The 21,097-nt window shown below is 42.1% G+C and overlaps 1 protein-coding gene across 1 annotated transcript in view; it reads left to right on the top strand.

Annotated features, from left to right (window-relative positions):
* Positions 1 to 5,515: 5,515 nt before the first annotated feature.
* Positions 5,516 to 21,097, top strand: part of zfhx3 (zinc finger homeobox 3) — a 135,834-nt gene continuing 120,252 nt past the window's right edge. Inside the window, exon 1 of the mRNA XM_022743576.1 lies at positions 5,516 to 5,610. The gene's annotated coding sequence lies outside the window, so the exon portion shown is untranslated. The remainder of the gene's footprint in view (positions 5,611 to 21,097) is intronic.

Here is a 21,097-nt window from a genome sequence, read left to right as displayed (position 1 = left end):
GAAGAGGCCACAGAAGGATATAATACCGGTATATTTGCAAATACTCCTTTAGAAAATATAGTCGAAGAAATAAAATGCATTTAAGTAAAGGTTTGCAAAACGATGTATTCCCTGTCCAGCAGGAACATATGCTTTAATGGAAATCATCCAGAGTGTAAAACATGCAGCTCCTAGTCACAGACAAATTATGACGACAACAAAAAAGTTCATTTTTAATTAAATACACACAAACTTTTAGTGTAATAATGTAGATTTGTGTGTGAACTGTGCTGATTTCTGCAGGATGCTCCGCTAATTAGGACAAGTTCAAGTTTGATCTGTGTTGGGCTTTTGCTTCTTGTTTAGTGGCTGTTTAAAAATTATGTCACTTTCGGGCAGTGTGCTATGTTATTAACAGACGGTTTTTTGGTGAAATCTATATGTGAAATGTTTGTGATTTCCGCCGTGGAGGCTCTATCTTACTTTTGACCACGCAATAAGCCGACCATGTGGATTTACATCATTTACACGGGAAGCAGTCTAATATATAATGTTAGAGAGAAAGGCAAAGGTGCGCTTTTGCAAAGACCAGCTGGTCCGCAGGCGCTTGGCTCCTGTAAAGAGTTGATGCGCTGCTTGATCCCAGTGGTCAGGCTGAACATAAGAGGGCGCTCCCATTGCACCTGGCTGCGCTGCCCTATCCACCCTAGACACATGGAGAGCCGGACACCAGCCTCTCATATGTGCTGTGATGTAGTGTTAAACAGCGCAGACCCAACGGTTTCATCCAGTCGATGATCATGAAAAGACAAATATGAATATAAGTATAAAAATATTTTCTTAAAATTAAAATGAAGCTTGTTTTTTCCCCAACAAGTTCTGCCTTTATAAAAATGACTTTGATGATGCTGTTCTATTAACTAAAGTCACGTCAAAGGGTTTTTCAGTGTGGATCATCTCTCTTTCATATACAAAACCCCGGACTAAAGTGAGCTAGGAAGGGTTTGCCCTCCATAGGAAAGTTGGGCTACAACCCTGAGACTGTCACTGAGTGGAGATTCCAACCTACAATCGCTGCATGTCACCATCTGTAGGGTCTTTTTATTAACCTCATCACCAAAGTAAAATAACATTTTCATTATAAAAATCAGTCCAGCGTTTTTATTATTATTTTCTTTTTGTTTAGTGTCTCACTTTGAGCATCCACTCCACCTACACCAGCTTTTTATTTAGAAATATTTTCATAGCATAATCTCACTCAGACTATTTCCTAAAGAATGTCTGATGCCCTTTTCATCTCTGTTTACAATAGCCTGAACATATGACTGACACCCTCCTTGTTAATATTGCAGCCTATGAGCATCTTAAATCCCCAAATCCTTCGGAATATAATGGTTGTTATCTCTTTATAAAGTTATATGACTTTTCTCGATAGCAGCTTTTATCTTTAAATACGTTCACCCCTGCTCATTTCCTCTGTTTCCCTTTGTGCTTTGTCTGGGATTGCGTGTGCATGCGTGCACACGCGTGCACACATGCGCGCGCACACACATATTAACTGCCTACATAAATAAATAACATAAATTTAGATTTAATTTAATTTCAATACATTCAAATAAATATTTCAAAAAGTTGGGTAGTGCACATGGGTCTGCTAAATCCCCATCACCGAACAACGGTTGAAGCACGTTGGAAACTATTATGGGGCTTTGCCCTCTGTTTGAATACACTGTTTTGTTCCTTCAGTTCTGGTGATGGTCAAGCGCTTTCATGTGCCCCACATCTACGGAGCATTTCGCATTTTAAGCTACTCTGCCTTTCTTTTTCATATCCACGGGCTGTCATAGCCACAGGTTGTGTTGAATTTGCAATGCCACTCATCGATGTATGCCTATTGAGGCTGGCACGTGGACAGTTATCCTTCCCACAGAGAGGCGCAATTGAATGCTGGTAACACAAAAGCTTCAGACCCTGTCAGTTCCCCCTTTTTTTCCCTTTTCAGTGATGCATAGGCCCTAAAAGCATCAAGGCCTCCGTCTGGCTGCTAGTCTTTTGATATAGCCTACACTATACTCAATATGGCCACTGATGGAGTAATGTCAATCAGGCCTTTGCATAAATTTGTAAACTGAAGTTTGCATTGTTAGGCTTTAGGCGACTGACTGGCTCAAAGCTGCCTCCTACAAGCCTCAAATTACACCAGACTCTTTTATTATCTAGTAGCCCCTTTAACTCCACTCGCACGCTATTTTCAACCTATTCATTTTTACAATCTCTTCTTCCCGTGAGAGCAGACACGTCGCAAATCCTCGAGATTCCTGCAGTCTGCCTCTCACACTGCAAAAATCTGAGCTGTTCGACGGGGACGATGCAGTTTTTTTTTTCTTTTTTTTTTTTTTTTTGGAGAGAGGCATGCTATACAGCACATGCTACACTGCTTAAAAACAGGTATGAGCGCCTGCCTCGGCTTATGGAAGGAAAGTGCTGAGGAAATGCCGTGTTACAGCACACCATATATTTTAGCAGCTGGGAGAGAGAGAGAGAGAGAGAGAGAGAGAGGAAGGAAGAGAGAGAGAGAGAGAGTTAGAGAGAGAGAGAGGGGGGAGGGGGGGAGGGGGTTGAAGAGGGTGAGTTGGGTCTTGGTCATATAGGCTACAATATAAGAATTTTGATTTTTCGTATAGGCTCTTCAAAGGGATATATGCTATTGGATCTGTAGAAACGCCGCGTCCCATCGGGGTTCCATAACCTCTCTAACCTTTAAGTCAAAGGCCTCTGGAAAATATAAAATACAGCCCATATATTTGATCAGCCATCTTCACTACTACAACATCATGAAAGGCTGCTTAAGATATCAGTTGTGTGCAATCTGAGAAAATAAAAACAGACACTAGATTTATCTGTGCCAGGCATTTCTATCCAACACACGTCTGGAAAAAAAAAATCTCTGGTCGTTTTTATTAACCCAGTTATGGTTCGTCTCTTATACAGGACTGTATTATGGCTACTTTAGGTTATATAGCATGTTTGGACAATGTTTGGATTCGAGTACATGTAGCATTGAACTATTAACTCTGTATCGGAATTCACTACAGGCTATAGGCGCACACTATCAAATCCGTATTGTTTCAATAAACATGGCACGTTATGTGATCAGTGAAAGCTGCTACTTGTATTCAGTGGACCAGGACTCTATATGGAGCTGTTTGCACAGAAAGTGTGCATACTGAGAGTGAGGGATTGTCCATTTCCTCAGAGAATCAACAATAAAATTATCATAACAAAGAGCACTGAGAGACTCAAAGGTCGATTTTTGCAATACAGTCTTTTCATTCGGAGGAAAGGAGAGGACATCAGTTACAGAGGCAAAGTGCCTTACGGAAAGATTATTAAGAAAAACAAACGAGAGAAACTCAACAAATAGTTGGTATTGATCATAAAGGCATTTAGAAATTCCTAATCACGAAACATATCAAGCTGAGATGAGACACTGACCATCTGGGCTTCTTGTCACAATATCAGAATAACTATCACACTATAGCAAATTGAAAGCAAACAGGCCGGAGTTGACCAAAAGCCTTGATACAGGTTTGTTACCCTGTCATACATTTATAGTGTTATTATTATTTAAGAGAATCTACACGTATAGACAACGTGTTCCCTCTAGTTTCGTAATAGATGTCACGATAACCTGTTTCCCCATCACCCCTGCTACAGCTACACTTACAAGTGCTTCATTGGTGAGCAGAGTAACAACTATAAAGCTATTTCTATTTTCTTAACACCCGCTGCACACATTGTAAACATTAAATAAATTGTCACACCCGTATTTGAATACAGTGAGGCTTCAACAAGTATTTATATTAGAAAAAAAGAGCTGAACTTGCTTTGCATAATGCAGTAACACAAAGCAGCTCTCTTGAGTTTCCCAATTTCACTGGAAAAATATTTAAAGATTTGTGCTATGCATGTCCTCACATCATTAAAAAACATTTAGTTTCTCTTATATTACAATAGTGTTATAAAGTGTTAAACTGAATTTTACCTTGGACTAATATTTTGAGCTGACAGGAACTGTAAAAACGACACGTCTTTCACATCTTTTCCGTCTTCCTTCCATCCATGTCATATTTTATAAAGCTGAATTTCACTTTTTTTTTCAAAATTAGTTATGTGTTTGAATTTTATAGCTTTATTCAAATTAATCTGTGCATACACACTTATGTATGAGTTGCGGAGCATCTATTGCTCCAAGTGTCGTTGAAGTAGTCTTTAGTCTTCTCTTATCATTAAACCTATCATCGGTAAATTCATATTTTTATTCAGTCTAAACATAAAAATACACTGGGATATCACGTAAAGTTTATCAAAGTTAAAAATTTTTTTGAAGCTCCGCATCAGGACTATTTAATATCAGCTTCTGTGTCTGAGCAAGTGACATTTCTCTTAATGCTTAAAATAAATATTTACCAATACAACTACATTGTTAACTCTGATAATATTCAGGTGCCACTGTGCTTACGAGAAGCTCTGTTCATTGTCAGATTGCAATAGCAGGCTACACCGTGGCAGCCTATGCGATGCAGTTACAGTAGCCCACAGTTGTGCATACATGTAGAAATCGCTTTAAACGTGCGTTAATTTTTGGAAAAGTGTTTGTTTTAGCTGTTGACAAACACGACACTGATTTGCATAATTACACGTGGGCTATGATGAAGAATAGCATGTTTCCGTTTTAGCCACCTCCGCCGTCCAAACTCAGTTATGTATTTCAATAAGTTGTTCAAACGTAGACTATCAACTAAGTATAGAAACACAGCCCTGCGTGCAGCTTTCACACGACTAAAAATGACAGACTTACGGCTGGAAGAGACAGAATAAAATAAAGCATGGTCGCTTATGTACTTTTAGTGGCCACAGTATGCGCTTATCTTTCATTTTAAAAAGCAAAAAACCGGGACAAAAACGTTTGAAAAAGTGAAAAAAAAGAGCGGAGGAGAAGCTGCGCCTGTAGCGTCGGGCTTTGCCTGCTGCGGCTGCCTGCTTCAGTATTAACTTTCACAGTCTTCCGTCTAATCAAACTCTTACTTTCCGCTGTTCTTAATTCCATATTTTCAATTCCTGATCATTACTTTCCTTTTTTTCTACTTGTATCTATCCATCCCTCCCTCCCTCCTCTTTCTCCCTCCCTCCCTCCCTCTCTCTCCCGAGCTCTCTCCTTTGCTGAATCTTATTGATCCAGAAGGCGGCTAATTAGCCCTTCCCTTCGTGCCTGTGTAATGAAGCACATGCGCACTGAATTAATCACAGCCATTTTTTGCAGGAAACTAATTAGCAGGAATAAAGATCCAAAGAGTTTTTTCTTTTCAATCATCAGATCTCACTTTCACCTCTTCCTCGCTCCCTCTAACACAAGACTCATCGCCTGCTTTGCATCCAAATTATTTTTATATTGCCTTTAACAACTAATAGTACCTACTTCGTTTTTTTACACTCCGCAACAACAATGATCTTTCTTTTGCCACCCTAAGCGCAAACTGACCAAAAGGGGACTGCCTTGATGGGATCTTTAGCTAAATCATCTCAATACTGGATTAAAAAGCGAGGATCACAAAGCGGCAGCGAGAAATTGTAAGTTTCAACTTTGCGTTTGTCTCTTTTCCTCTCTGTGTTTCCACGATCCTGTTCTTTTCGCTGTAGACTTATCTCAACCTCTTTCCCTATCTGTTCCTAGTTTACGTGTAGCGGAGCTGGCTATTCTTACATTGTGAGACATTTGCTGGCGATCACAAGTTCATTTCATGCAAGTAGTTGGGTTTATTCTCGATCTTTTTTTTCATTCGTATCGTTACCTGTGTTTACATCAGCGTTCGTCCTCTCTCCTCCTCATGAATGGAAGATAAGAAATGGGCAAGACAGCGATCCTCTCCCAAGCAGTTGATCGTAGAAAAACACGGTTTTAAAACAAATATGTGCATTTCGGTGGGATCGGGAAAAGGTATGGAGGGCTTATGGTTGTCGAGAAACGTGTTTTGAGGCACAGAGGCAATAAGAAAGGGGCTGTGTTGAGCGGACGAAGGGCAGCGGCAGCTCCACATGAGCGCAGCCCAGAAAAGGAGCTCCAAGTCCAGCCTGTGGGTCCGTGTGCGTCCGGCGAAAGGGAACATCTCTCGCTTTCTAATTTTGACAGATTTGACACTTGCGACATCCAGGGGTTTTCAGCACCGTCGTATGGTTATAAAATCCTCCTCTGGATAAACACATTTTTGTTCTTCTCCAATACGTCTCTCTCTGAAATGTGCAATCCCTCCGCCCTGCCTTAGTTCCTCTAGCTACACTTTCCTCTTTACCCCACTTTGTCCATCTTTTCTTTTTTATTTTTCATGGACGTTTGCCTCTTTGAAGCGTTGTTTTTAGGTCGATTCTCGCTCATTCCCTGACGAAGTCACATGCAAATCGATCGAGGTGTGTGAGTGTGTGTGTGTGTGTGTGTGTGTGTGTGTGTGTGTGAGAGAGTGAGTGAGTGTGTATGTGTGCGTGCGTGCATGAGGGGTTTGTGTTTGCGAGCGTAGTGTGTATGTGTGTGTGTGAGTGTGTTATGTGAATGTGGTGTGTTGAGAAAAACGGATCCCCGGGTCTCCTTCATGACAAGAGCGGATCAGCAGGACCTTGTACACGGACAGCCTGAGAGTGTGAGCTGCGTGTCAGAGAACAGACATGTGGTTGAGGGGAAGACATAGATAGGCTGCATCTGCTGCCTCGAACTACTTGGCCACCGTATCAGACGCTCAAGAGAACATTTTTCCCCGAGAAATGCTGACCGGAATGAAAACAAAACATTGCCCTATTAGTCTGACCTTAAGCAGACATAATCATACCAAAGTTATTGCCGGAAACTAAAGTATGGTCCAGTCGAAACCTATAGGTCACTGCATGCGTTTAGTAACCACTTAGCCAGTTCACATTTGTAGGATATTTTGAAGTTAAACTAAACAAGATCTCTTCCACATACCCCAAAATAGAATAAGCTGTACTCTCGGAGGAAAACACAAACGAGGCTTGCAAATAAGGCAGTCAGTCTAAGCTGAATGGGCCTTTTTTTTTTCAAAAATCTGCTTTATTTCTGCCTGTAACTTCATTGTTACTAATCTCACCAAAAATTAATCTGATCAGCAAAAAAAGAAAGGAAGAAAAAAAGAAAAGAAAACGGAGATGCGGCTGTTATCTTGACGTTTAGGTGTAAAGACTACAAGCCGAAAGTGCCCATAAATATGATAAAACAGCGACTACTTTTCGGACGGATTGGAGCTGCATAGAAGTCAGAAAAAGCAGCAGGAATTACAAGTCAGTCGTGGATATTTTTACGCGACACAGAGACGGGAAAAGAAAGAGGGGGGGGAGGTTTTGCGAGCGAGCAGAGGCAAGGATAGGATATGTGTACCGTTGGGGGAAACAGAAAGGGGGGATGAAAAGCTGTGTGTGTGTGTGTGTGTGTGTGTGTGTGTGTTGTGGGGGGGGGGGGGGGGGGGTAGGTCAGACAGCAAGAAACAGGGGGAACAGGGGTCATGGAGTGAATGCAGAGATAAAAAAGAAAGAGAGGAAACCCCCTCACAAACAGCCCAGGGATGATGAGGAGAGAGTGGGTCTGGCAAGTGGGAGAAAAGGGTGATGGTAGTTGTTGGTGTGTTTTGGGAGCCACACAAAGCACTTGTGGTTGTCAGCATCTGCAGGATTAAGACTTTGGCTTTAGTTTAGGATGGGAGAAACAAAAATAGACTGGTAACAGGTTTAATAAAATTAATATAAAACGTCCAGGCTGTCAGGCAGTGAGAGAGAGGCAAAAGAAAAAAAAAAGAAAAAAAAAAAGAGGGGGAGTGATGGTGATGGTGATGGGGGTGGGGGGGCTCAGGGTAGGAGTGCTGAGGGGGCTGGGTGGAGGGGTCAGATAGCCATGGGCCATCGAGGAGGAATCAGGGGAAGAGGTCAGATAAACAGATCCCTACCTTTCAGACTGGAGAGGAGCAGACGGAAAGAGATTAGCAGAAGGAGAGAGAGGGGAAACAGGGATTCATGCTGAATGTTTTTTTAAAAAAAATCTCCTTCCTCTTTTCTTTTTTTGTATTGCCATATATTTCTTTACTATAGTAAATTTCAGTGTCTGCAACAGTAATTATTGTGTGTTAACATCCCAGTGATTAGAAACCGGAGGGTGTTATAGTGTAGCCTATAGGACAGGTAGGCTGCTGTGCCAAAACTCGAATCATCTCCCTTCTTTCCCTGTCTGACAGTAACACTCCTCTCCTCTTCCTCCTCCTCCTTCTCTCCGTCTTCTGTTACAAAACAAAGACAGCAGAAATGTTTACTGTCATCTCACCTGTCTGGTTTTCCTGTCTTGTCTCTTTGTCATATTTATGTTTAATTATAACAGCTCCTGACAAAGGTATAGGAATGTCATTGGCTTAATTTCTGTGTATTGTGTTTCAAATACGTGTTTGGTGTGGCTAACTATAGTATCTCAAGCTCATCCCTGACTGTGAGAGGTAGTATTGTGTTCATGTTAAAGTGATGCTTTAACCACAGGCAGCGTTTTTTAAATAAAAATAAGTGGAAATGGGACATTTTTATTTAGAAGACATTATTTGTGGTCAGAGTTATTTCTTCTTTTTTGTTGACGTTTTGTTTATCAAGGCTAGATTTTCCTTCTTTTTTTTTTTTTCAAAAAAATATTTTTAAGATTTCTATGAATCAAAACTATTTGGTTGCAGGTAGGTTATTTACTATAACTGAAGGGAAAATGCAAAAATAGTAAATGAGTGTTCAGAATAAATGAAAAATAATCTCATGCAAATATTTCACTCATCTAATTATTCTAATTAATTTAATTAGAATTTGTGTTAATTTGTTTGCACTTGGTTAATAGATCTTTGTGACATCAGGTAACAGTTTTAAACCATTACACATGTAGTTATAAAAATAGACTAAATTTTGAACTTGTGATTTGGATGTGAGACATAATACAATTCTTTGTCTGTTAAGATGAAAATAATTTAAAATGTTTTATTTTTGATGGTAGTGCTGTGCTTTTAGTGATTAAACACGGCTGTAGTGGTATGATTAATCAAGTAAGTGCATATTTTGGAATTAATATCTGTGTGTTGCTGCTGTTGTGATTATTATTCATAATATGAAGAGAATATCAGGTGTTGTAATGCTGTGATGTGTTGACCGTTCTTACTGTGGAGATGTGCTGTTGCCACTGATCCTGCACAGCAACAAAACATTTGACCACTGTTTGCACTTGGTCCCCCTCTGTTACCATATTCGATGACAGGTGCATTCAGAGTATTCTAATGTCATTTGACTGTGTGAGTGGGAATAGCACATCCAGTTGGGGAAGACGAGATAAAGGGAGTAGCAGTCGTCATGGATAGTTTTGTCTCATGGTTTTGGGGGGTAACGCAGAGAAAGGGGAGACAGCGCCTCTGGCTGTCATAACCCCTTCTCCTCCTCTCACTGTGCCTCTCCCTCTCTGTCTCTCTCCCTCTTTCTCTCTGAATCTCATTCTCTATATGTCTCTGCATATCTCTCTCCTTAAGTCCCACCTTTCCCTGCTTGGGCACTGGCACCGAGGGCTATGTCCTCGGTCGGAGAGAGCCCTCTTTGGGTGAACAGTAGGCTAAGGCCATACATAGGAGATTGAACACAGTTTAGTGTTAGTGTACAACACACAAAGTGTATGCACACAGAACACAATAATCCTAATATTTATGCCTTTATAAGATAAATATAGACTGATTTTGTGTATGCAAAAAAAAATATTATTATTATTATTTTATTATTATTATTATTATTATTATAAATGGTCACCCGTCACTTTTAATTCAGTCCTTTCTGCTCTATGTTGTTTGGTCTGTGAGGTGCAAAGCGTTATAAATATGAATAGATCTACCTTTGTGTGGATGCGGCGCCACTGAAATCAGACAAGAATGCAAAGTAATGTGTGTTTGCACCATCAACAGTATGGACATGTGTAGATGGGGGCAGTTGACAAAAATGATGGCTCTGAATTTGATGTATGGTTTTGAATATGCAAGGTCGTGCAGTGAGGACCAGTTCTTCTAGTTGTCCTGCAGCCGAGGCCTGTGTACGTGTCATGCTATCATAAAGGAGCAGGCGGTGGGCGGGATCTCGGCTCAGCACAGGGGTGAGCGAGAAAGTGGGAAGGAAAGAGTGGAAGGGATGACTGTCATGCTCAGGTGTGTGTGTGTGTATGCATGCTTTTGGTGTACCTCATCCTTAATCCCAACAGCCCCAAGTGTCCAAAAGGTCTCGTCTTTACCGACCCCCCTTTTCTCTAAAATTCCCCTCCCTGTCTTCTTTTGAGCTTCTCTTCTTCTTCAATGTCATCCTTTTATCTTTTTGAAGTGAAGTTGGCAGGGATTTTTGTGGTTTGCTCTTTCACAATATGTTATCATGTTAACAATCTTGGTTAAATCATTGTGGTAGACTAGATTTATGACAGAGAAGATGCGCATGTGTCTCTGCATATGTGCACAGCCGCATACTGGTATGATGAAAATCTAATATCTTTTGAATGTGCCACACCGAGGCCTTGCTGTGGTACAGTTTTGTTTATATGGTCATTATTTTTATTAATTTTGGGCTGTTTCCAAAAATCTATGCTAGTGTTCATATGTAGACAAATCACAGCAGACCTGTGTTGTGATAACACAGCATTTCTCTGACTCTACAGCAGTCACACAGAGAATAGAAAGACAGGGTGAAGGTAGGAAATTCAGCGAAAGGAATTCACAAGCTATAACAGAACAGAAAGATAATATCTAATACAAATTTATACAAATTTTTGTTCCATTTCTAACAATAAATTAATGCTCTTATAGTCATGGAAGAGGGTTATAATGTATGTGTGGATCTGTGTCCTTGACTAGAATCTCAATATTGCTTCTGTAATAAATGTGCAATATCAGTTTTGTAGTAAACAAGGTTTGTGAGGTACTGGTATTTTAACTGTGATATTGTGTTCCTGCGTCTCTGTATCGACTGTGAGTAGAAGACCCATGTGATGCATGTCTGTCCAGGACTGGCAGTACCGTAAAAGCTGTGTGTGTGTGTGTGTGTGTGTGTCTGTCTGTGTGTGTGTGTGTGTGGTGCGTGCATGCGTGTGTGTGTAGCATAGCGGCTACAACTCACTGTGCATATATCCTATTTGGGGCAGCAGTAGCTAGCTCTAGTGTTCATGGATGGGAGTAACAACGGTTTTGTGTCTGTGTAGGCTACATATGCCTACACGCGGGCAAAGCAGGGATGACAGGGACCATTCCGAGGGCTGCAAAATTGAACTGAGCTGCACCCCAGCCCCCCATAGGCCCACCCCTCTCTTGGACCCTGGAGGCCAGCATTCCACCCTCCGCACTGGCGCTTATCATCACAAAGGACAGAATGCATAAAACATGGAGGACGCTTAGACAGAGGCGGCCCAGGTCGCCTTTCTCTCCCCACGCTGAGCCCTGGAACAATGCATGGGCCCCTCTGGCCTGTGACTCTGACGACACACACGCCGTCTTTTTATCCTCCCCTATTTCTTTGTCATCCTCTTCCTCTTCCTCTATGTTACTGTGCTCCGTGGAGTGATAACTGCCCTCGCATTGTTTATCTGTGTCTGTGAAATCTGCATTGTGTAACTGAAATGTAAGAGTGTGTGTGCGTGTGTGTGTATGTGAGGGAGAATGACAGCTTTAAAATATTGACAGTGCATCAGCTGCATAGCTCCTGCTTACATATTCCATATTTTCTATTGTATTACATTTTTTTGAAAATAGAATTTTATGTACTTTAAATTCAAAAACACATTGTGCACTCATGGATTGACACAGAGGTCAAAAGTAAACAATACAAATCATTTTATTCAATAGAAGAAATTACATTTCATATAAAAGGACATGCAGTGCAGACAGGTGATCTGTGTTGCAGCCCATTAGCATCAGCAGTCATTTTTCCTCGTCACTATTTTACAGCCAGGTGACTCAATGATGCAACTTCAAAGCTTGTATTAGCACCAAAAACAGTGTGTGTGTGTGTTTGTATAATCAAGCTATCAGCTTCTCAGCTTCTGTGTCGGTCAGTGGGCTGGGGCTGCTTTGAGAGGCCAGATAAAGAGCTATGTGAAAGTGATATGAACATTATGCTGCTATAGACTCCATATTCTTTTTCTCCATGCCAGTCATTGTCCTCTGCTAGTCTCAAAACATCCTTAGTATTAACAATGGAGCAGATAGACAATATTTAACAGTACATTTTTTTTAACTTTACACAATTACACGTGTGCAGTGTTTTTTTTGTTGTTTTTTGTTGTTTTTTTTTTCAAGTATGATGATATTTTATTTCTATTTTCAAATCTTAGTTAAAGCTCACTTCGTTTTCAGATTTAGGTCATACTGATTTTAATTTCCTTTCTGTGTGTGCACTGCATTCACTGTGACTGTGTGACTATGACAAACAGTAGTCATGTGTGGCTGAGAGGGTTTTAGTCTATATCTGTCTGTATGCGTGTCTGATAACTGGGCTGTAGGAATGTACTGCTAGGATGTGCTGGACCCCAGCAGGTCTATGGCACTTCCTCTCTGTGTACCTCACAGCTTATCCTCCTCAGGATTATAGAGAGAAGAAAAGAAAAGAGCGATGGCAGGAGCACCCTTTCCCTCTCACACCCTCTCCCCCATTTTTACAATTCACACACACGCACAAAAAAAAAAAAAATCTCAACAAAAAGTGTAATTCACTTGCAAATGTGTAGTAGCCCGTCCATGTTCCCAGTGGAGGAGAGAGAGAGAGAGAGAGAGAGAGAGAGAGCGAGAGCAAGAGCGGGAGGGGCAGGCAGGGTAAGACATAGAGAGGAGTCTGCAGAGTGTTTCAGTGTGAGACAGGGCTGAGGTGAAGCGACCGACTGCTTCTTCCTGGTCAGGAAAAGCAGCCGACTCCATCTGCCCATTGATAGATTCTTATGGGGTTTGTGTGCATGTATCCTTTTGTGCTGTATGTAACTAAATTTGCGTTTGTGTGTGTGTGTGTGTGTGTGTGTGTGAGCTGTTGCCATGCAGTAGATATATAAGTTGCAACTCGCTATTTCTCATTCCCCTCGCTTCTCCTGAGGTGGCCTGATGCTGTTCGCTCCGTGCCCCAGGCGACTGATCTTCCAGTAGTGAAGGGGTTAAGAAGCAGGGATAGCCCTCTTTTGTCTCTGCGGCCCTCTTTGCCATTGTTGTGGTGGAATTGAGCTCGGTGCACCTCACTTGACCACAGCAAAGCAATAAAATGGCCTCTAAGTGCTGTAGCCTCCGTAGTCCTCTGATGTCAGCTCTCCTCCAGCTTCTGCCGCTGTCTTTTCCTTTTTTCTACTAACACATGGGCATGTCTCTGTGTGCAATGTACAGGAAGTGTATGCATACACTATACATATACTATATAACATTGTTATATTAATAATATAACTAATAACCCATTAGGGTTTTATTATTTACTTGTGTGAGATTAAGCTCACCTCTTCTTTTTCTTTTCTGTTAGAAACTATGTAATGTAAATCTCATGCTAAACTCCTGAAGACTATTTTAGTTTATTTTCACCCGTGTCTGTGCTTTGCAGACAAACACAGAATGCATATGATCAGCATATACAGGATATACATCAGAATATACCCATTCAGGTGAATGAGAAAGTGGTTTCCATTGTATAATATTAGAATATAGATCTTGAGGGCCCTGTGAGCACCTGCAGTGCTGTGGCTGAGAAAGTGCTAACTTTTCTTGAAAAGCACATTCAAAGATTGAGAGAGAGAGACATTTTATTTTTTTAATGATCTATGAAAGTGATTTCAAGTATTTATTAGAGCTTTACATTCAGCAGAAAGGTAATGGTATTTTTTTTCTTACACTCAGTGAGCGCATGCGTCTGCCTCTGTGAACGCCAGCAAATATCTAGGCCGATCTGACCACCACCACCACCACCACCTGATAGTCATTATCGAATCGAACGAAGAAGTCCTGATGTTATTGCTGCTGAATGAATGGTACAGACCAAGATCCTTCAGATCTTTAGCAATGCACTGTTATGTTATTTTACAGCTTTTCTTTCAGTTCCATTACTAGCAATAATGATACAAATACTATGGATGATAATTTTATTTTTCAGTTTGAGAATGTATTATTATAAGGCAGAGTGTTGGTGGTGGTGTGTTTGATTGCACAGATGATTGTTTATAGTAGCGTCCCACCTCTGCAGACATTGTAATTAAAAAGAAGATATACTGCATGTGCGTCTGTTGCCATTCCATCTCATCTCGTCAAATAAGCGTCTGGCTGTTGCAGTGAGCATGTCAGTGGATTTATGAAAGATTTCTGATTGGCTGAATTATAATTGGCAGTGTCCCGAGTGTAAACCATTTATGCCAGGTGTCATACAGACCGCATTAAATGTTACACCAAACTGCAATTAAACCAACATTTCCTCAAAGCTACAATAATGCACCTCTACATTATTCTGAAGGGTGTCTCTGTCTTGTGTGCCTTTGCCTCATCCTTCTCTCCTGCTCTCCTCCTCCTCCTCCTGAAACACGTGTGGTTTCCTCTTTGGGTCTCACTGTACCTAAAACAAATGCTCTTTCTCATTTTCCCTTTGTTAAATGAACAAACATAAGGACCTCAGTACCTCCATAATAAATTGATTAGAGAGAAGCAGACTCCCACACAGCAACACCGAAAACTAGAGATGTACTGTGTGTGTGTGTGTGTGTGTGTGTGTGTGTGTGTGTGTGTGGTTGTGTGTGTGTGTGTGTGTGTGTGTTTAGCCTGAGGAGGAAGAGACAGACTCTTCTTCTCCCTAACACACATACACACCAACACGGCAACTAAAAATGTGTATTTATCCAGTTTAATGGCAGTTCGTGTCAGCTGGTCCTCATGCTCCCACCTCTCTGGCAGGCTATACCTTAACTGCTGTTTTACACCCAGTGGCTGATGTCTCATGACAGCGACAGTGCCGTGGCGTTTACATATTCGACATAGAGCCCTCTGTGACTGTTTGGTTTTGATTCTGACGTTCAGTGCCACAGAGCATAGATTAGTTCTAGGCTGGAGGAGGGGGTTGGGCAGGTCCCATGGGGCTGACACAGGGCTAGACGGCCGTGACAGACTGGTGACCTCGGCTTTGTGACGTCATTTGCCTCGTCTGGTCACCATGGTATTCATTTTCCCTACTGTTTAATGAATGAAGATAGAGGCCTGGGCTATTTTATGCAGCTATTGGTAATGTTCTGGTGAATTCGGAGGCCCCAGTACAAACAGACGAAAGCATTATGCCACATTATAATAATGGCTTGAGTTTAAAACATCCCTTCTGTCGCCTTATCATCTGCTGTCTGCAAGTCTTTCACACCTCAGTTTGGGTTTAATTAAAGGTGACATTTTCTGCTCTTTTTCTAGCAGGGCTGAACGTTTGACTTTTTCTATTTTACTCAGGTGGTAACGAATAGAAAGCGAGCATTGTTGTGTGAAGCAGTAAAACAAAACACACCCTGACCACATATAGGAAGTCAGCCTGAGGTAAGAGCTGGGCTCAAAACGGATACTGACTGTTACAACAGTTTTTCTCCTCTTTACATGCCAAGTGCCAATTCTTTGACAAGAAATGCCCTGCTTCTCCTCTCTTCTGCTGCTCCTTTACTCTCCCTTAGAGGAACATTTAAGCATTTCTTCCCCCAGAGCCATTCCAAATCATGCACATTTGATAGAAATATAAAGAAAAAGCCTCAGAGATTGGGTATAATCTGGGCAGCGTATCCTCTGTAGATTGAGGGTTGTCCCTGCAGCTCAGGCAAGGTGCATATCTGTATCAGGAGGAGGATGGCAGTAAAACAGGCTCCTCTTACTGCCTGCTTTTTGTTGGAGCCAGGTGTTTCCTCATGTTGGATCATGCCCTGATAAGGTACAACAGGCCACATGGCAGGTGAGAACCACGTTTCAATGTTAGTGGATAGCTCTTCGCTCTGTGGTGTTCCTGTGCCATGAGCAAAGCTCAGAAAACTCTTGCAAGCAGAGTAGACTGGTAAAATTGCTCTCTAGGCTGAGGATTAACGCAGGAAGTAGCCCTTGTAAGGTTGTAGGAGCTCTGTGGATGTACGGTTTCCCTCCTAGCAGCACCAGGAGCAGGACAAGTGTGTAGATGACACAGCTTTTGTTTACACTGGAGAGAATATGGGCTTGGAGGAAGGAGAGAAAAGACAGAGGCGGTGGTCAGGGGGAGGGGAGGGGGAGTGGGAGGGGGGGGGGGGCACAGACACCAGTCTCATCACTTCCTTCCTTTCTATAGTTTTTGTGTTGTTTTTTGTGTGTGTTTTTCATGAGTCGCCATTATCAAAACAGCAGTAGGCATAAGGGGAAGTCCCATTAAAACATTCTATATAACAATAATGCATGAAAACTTCAGAGTGCAGAAAATATAAAAGTGATTGGATGTTTGCTATTGACTGTTGTTAAACTTTGTGTAAATGTAGCCTGCCACTGTCTCTAATCTACCAGCTGGGTTTACCCTGCGATAACAATAACACTTCTCTTTTTTTCTACCAGACAGGGCACATTAAACAAGCCGGCATGTTTTGACCCTGATCAAGATAGAACTCTCATTTCTCACTCTGTAGACCCCTGGTTTCCTCGACACGGGTCTGTGTGTGTTCAAGCACATGTGCAGATGGATGCATGGATGCATGATTGGTATATGGTACATGGTACATGGTAGTTCTTTCCTGTCTTCCACATAGAATTTCTGTTTAAGAAAACAGCAGACTGACACCTGCACCCTTTGTCTCGTTGAGCTCCAGCCCTGTGGTCAGGGCAAAATGTACTTTCACATGACAGATGGCTGTGTGGGCCTTCAACAGGAAGCCTGGCTACACTGTTTCACAATCTCTCTAGAAACAAGAACTGAGTACACCCGCTATGGTGTGCTGTCCGTATTTTGTGTAATGGATGCCAGCTTGCCTGTAGTGGGTACAAGCACAAGGCGAAGGGAGGGGGTGGTACCCCGGCATAAGTGGACCCCTGAGACCTCCTGGAGGGGTAGAGGTGTGGCGAACGTCTGTTTTGGGCATGGCTTGTGTCAGCCTGTTTAGTGTTTGCCTGTGAGGGCATTTATATGCAAATGCTAAACAACCTATTGGGGTGGCTAATTACAACAGGGCTTTTGTGTGTCCCAGGCAGTGAGAAGCAGGGAGTTTCTAGCACGCCAGGCCTGGACTTCCCCTGCTTGTTTACTCATTGTCTTTCCTTATTACCCCCTCATTGACACTCCCCTTTTGTGTGGCTGTGCCGTTTGCCTGCATGCTGGCTCCTCCCCTTGTGGTGCTGGAGTTAATGTAGTAGATTAAAGAGGCAGCACTCTGGCCCTGTTTACTTCCTCTTTCATCTGGTGGCCCAGCTCAGCTTTACTCTGTAGCCATCCCTCCTGGAGCTCTTGTCTAGCCACCACCCATTCAGGAAGGATTCAGCCTCATAGTACTCGCTCTCTCCTACAACTAATGCTCAGCTAATTACTTTGGGTGATAAAAATGCATTTAGGTCAGGTTCTAATGCAATGCAAATTTATGAGCAGGCAGAAGCAAATATTAACTTGTAGAGTCACTGATAGTCATTGGCTGGGGACAAAGGTACACCTCCCTTAACTGTCAAATATGAAGGTTTTTATGTGCTTTCGGTGTCGCTGCCTGTTTTGTTTCTTTGTTGTCAGGGATCTAAGGACAATGACAGCAGGATGCACTGAAAATTTTCAAACCGTATAGGCTCCTGTATAAAGATATGCCTACTGTTAGACAAAACCATAGTGCAATAAAGCCTGCATACTAAGCCCTATTTTTTTCCTATTATATAGAAATATGAAATCATTTTCTTTTTCCTCTTCCTTTTGTTGCCAACAAAATATTGTTGTTATTTGTAGGGATGAACTCGCAGCCAAGTCCCTGTGTTAAAAGGTGTGAATATAGTGTTTCATAATTAAAGAACAATATTATGAATATTGCAAGTGAGAAAACTCAAATAAATTAGTAAACATGCTTTATGTGTGTGTGAGTGAGAGAGAGAGAGAGAGAGACATAGTTAGATAGAGAGAGAGAGAGAGAGAGAGAGCAAACACTTTAGAATTGCTTGGTGTCTGTGACCTCATGGCATCATCTGGTCTTGTGATCAAGTGGTTTGGGCAGAGACAGGCCGGATTGCTCCTGTTTTTTAAAGGTCTGGCGTAAAAGCCTGGGCACCTGCATTAGTTGTAGTTTTGAAATTTGCTGTAATTCTGCTTTTATCCCTCGTCCATCAAAAATCAGCTGCAGCAGTAACCTCCTTTATTATAAAGGAAAACTGCATTTGTAGAATAGTGAGTGTTTCTCAATGTGTGTGTGATAGCATGTCTTACTATTCGCTTGTCCCATACAATATTCTGAAATCCCTGCTGAATACACAACCGTATCAAACTGGCCCTGCTGCATTCCTGTGAAATTATTTGTCGTGTGCTAAAACAAAGAGAGAGGAAGAGAGCAAAAGCACAGGTTTAGTGTTGCATCACTTCATTTTACCACTTCACTGTTTCACCGTTTGTTCCACGGTTTGCCACCACTTGTGCCTACTTACTACGCCAATTACACCCCCACTTTCATGTGCTCCCCCTCTGACATACATATACCCTGACACACACTCATATATACATACACAGGGGGGAAACTTGGCTGGCCAAGGAAGCCAGGCTTGATCAAAGGCCGTGTGTGAGGGAGTCAGGGTACCTCATAGAAAACAGCTGCCCCTTGCTGTCTCTGCTTCTCACCCCGGCCTGACAGCAGCCAGAAATATGAGGCCTCTCCAGACCTCTGTCCTGGGGAAAAAAGGACAGGACAGCACACATACACTCAGAAAAGCTTTTGTCTCTGCTCTCTCTCTCTCTCTCTCTCTCACTCTCCCTCACTCACTCAGACATACAAAGAAGAAAGAAAGCCATTTGTCTATGCTCATTCACTCATTCAGCCACAAAAAGAAATCTTCGTTTCACATATACACTCCCTCTGCCACCCTCACAAAACCATTAAATTATCACATGCTTGATTTCTCTTTATTGTCTGTTTGTTAAACTCTTTCATTAGCTGTTTTAGTCAATTTGGCGCAATTTGTCTGTCAATCTTACTCTGCATTTGCCTTTCTCTCCTCCTCTCTCCTGCCTTCAACATTGTGCCTTCTCTTTCTGTGACCTAGGCCTTCCTCAACACTGTCTGAGGGCGCTTTTCTTCTCCTATACTCTTGTCTCCACCTTTCCTCGCCACATGTCTGGGATTTCTCTCCCTCTGCTCTGCTTCTCCAGCATGCTCAAACTCTGACAGAGTTGAGAAAGGCATTCAGCTCCCTAATCCGGGCTCCCTCTATCAGGAATGCTAATACGTGTGATTGTGTGACCCGCCGAAGCCCGGCAACATCTGCAGGAGCCTATGGCGAGCCCCCACCCTCGCACACCCACCCTGCCCCCTGCCTTTGAGCGTTCACTCGCTGCCATTATTTCATTGTTTCACTTCACGCTTGTGACTGGGCAGTGCAGTTAACCCTCTGCTGCTCAGGCCAGGCTAGCTGCAGTCCTGCACACTGAAAGGGGGTGCATGGGTTTGGGACAGCCCTTTCCCAGGACAGGCGTTCCTGCCTGCCCATCTGGACCCCTACACACATCTCTACTCCTCAACACTGTTTACTTATGCATTCCACTAACAGTCAAACACATTTGTGTGTTCATACAGTCTACTTAAAAGTGTGATCACTTGTGAGTTAAGGCATAAATACTGGAATTCTCACTCTTGGACATTCTACATGAATAGTTCCTACTTTTTTAGGGACATCAGGAAAAGGAAACTCACTCTTTATAGGATGAGATCTGAAGACATTGTGGTGTTAGCCAATGAAAACCTGTTATTAAATTTTCACCCACCCCTTCGCTAGGTATTGGAGTTGAAAGAAATTATTGTTGGGATAGTGTCTGTTTTCAGAAAGATGAATTACTGGTAAAGCACAACTGACAAAGTGAATCTGTGTCAGCCTTGAGTGCCGCTGATTGAATTACCCTTCTCCTCAGTCCTGGCTGTACTCCTGCATATGTATTCACGCTACACCATACTATGGACAAGCAAAGGAATAGATTGGATTTCTGTGTGCTTCAGTCACATCCTAACATTAAGCTATTAAAGCTTTTGGATTGTTAGACCTCTCAGAATTCAGCCCGTGTAATCTGTTTGTGCTGGATTCCAATAAAGAAGTGTATATCCCACTCACATTGCATCATAAAGGACTTCATATGAAAAGAAAATCCAAGCAAAACTAATATTTTATAGTTGCATTGTATAGTTTACATTAAGTCATTACCTTGCTAAAGTCCCTGACTAGTCATTTGTTAATGGCAGGGATAAAAGGCAGTTTGAATATGAACATATTGAACTTTTCATGGTAGCAGAGTTCCACAGCCACAGAAGTAGTAAATTAATTTTAACATGTTCAACAGCATCAGTTTGCTACTTTTAAGGTAGATGTGTCCATTCAAACTTTTTCCAGTGTGTTACAGAAATCTACACAGACAGGGCTGTGCAGTTAGCTTTGACAGGGCAGTTAGCTTTGTACCTAGCTGCAATGTCTGTGATAACCACTAGGGCTCCACATTCAGTGATCATGTGTCTGGATGACACACACACACACACACACACACATTCTGTTAATGTTGGAACAATGATTTTGTCCACTGTTATCAAAACCATGATTAATCATTACATTTTTGCAAAGCACAGGCAGTGTTACTATGGGGACATGAAATGATCCATGCTGCTTTGCATATCAACAGAAAAGTTTACAATTGCTGTACAACTCTGGGTTGTGTCTAGAGCTGCTACAGGCCCAAGTAGCTATAAAGAGATTTCCACTCTTTTGGGATTCTCTGTCTCTTCCTCTGACCTCTGTTGTTTTGTAGAGCGCCGAAACAGATTATTGGGCAGTTCAGCATGAATAAAGGTTTTGATGGTGTCCTGCTTTCCCTTACTGTCGAG

The sequence above is a fragment of the Seriola dumerili genome, unplaced genomic scaffold (assembly GCF_002260705.1).
Source record: "Seriola dumerili isolate Sdu_G_001 unplaced genomic scaffold, Sdu_1.0 BDQW01000003.1, whole genome shotgun sequence".
NCBI lineage: Eukaryota > Metazoa > Chordata > Actinopteri > Carangiformes > Carangidae > Seriola > Seriola dumerili.
Note: the sequence above shows the minus strand (reverse complement) of the source record. Positions and strands in the feature narration are given on the sequence as shown.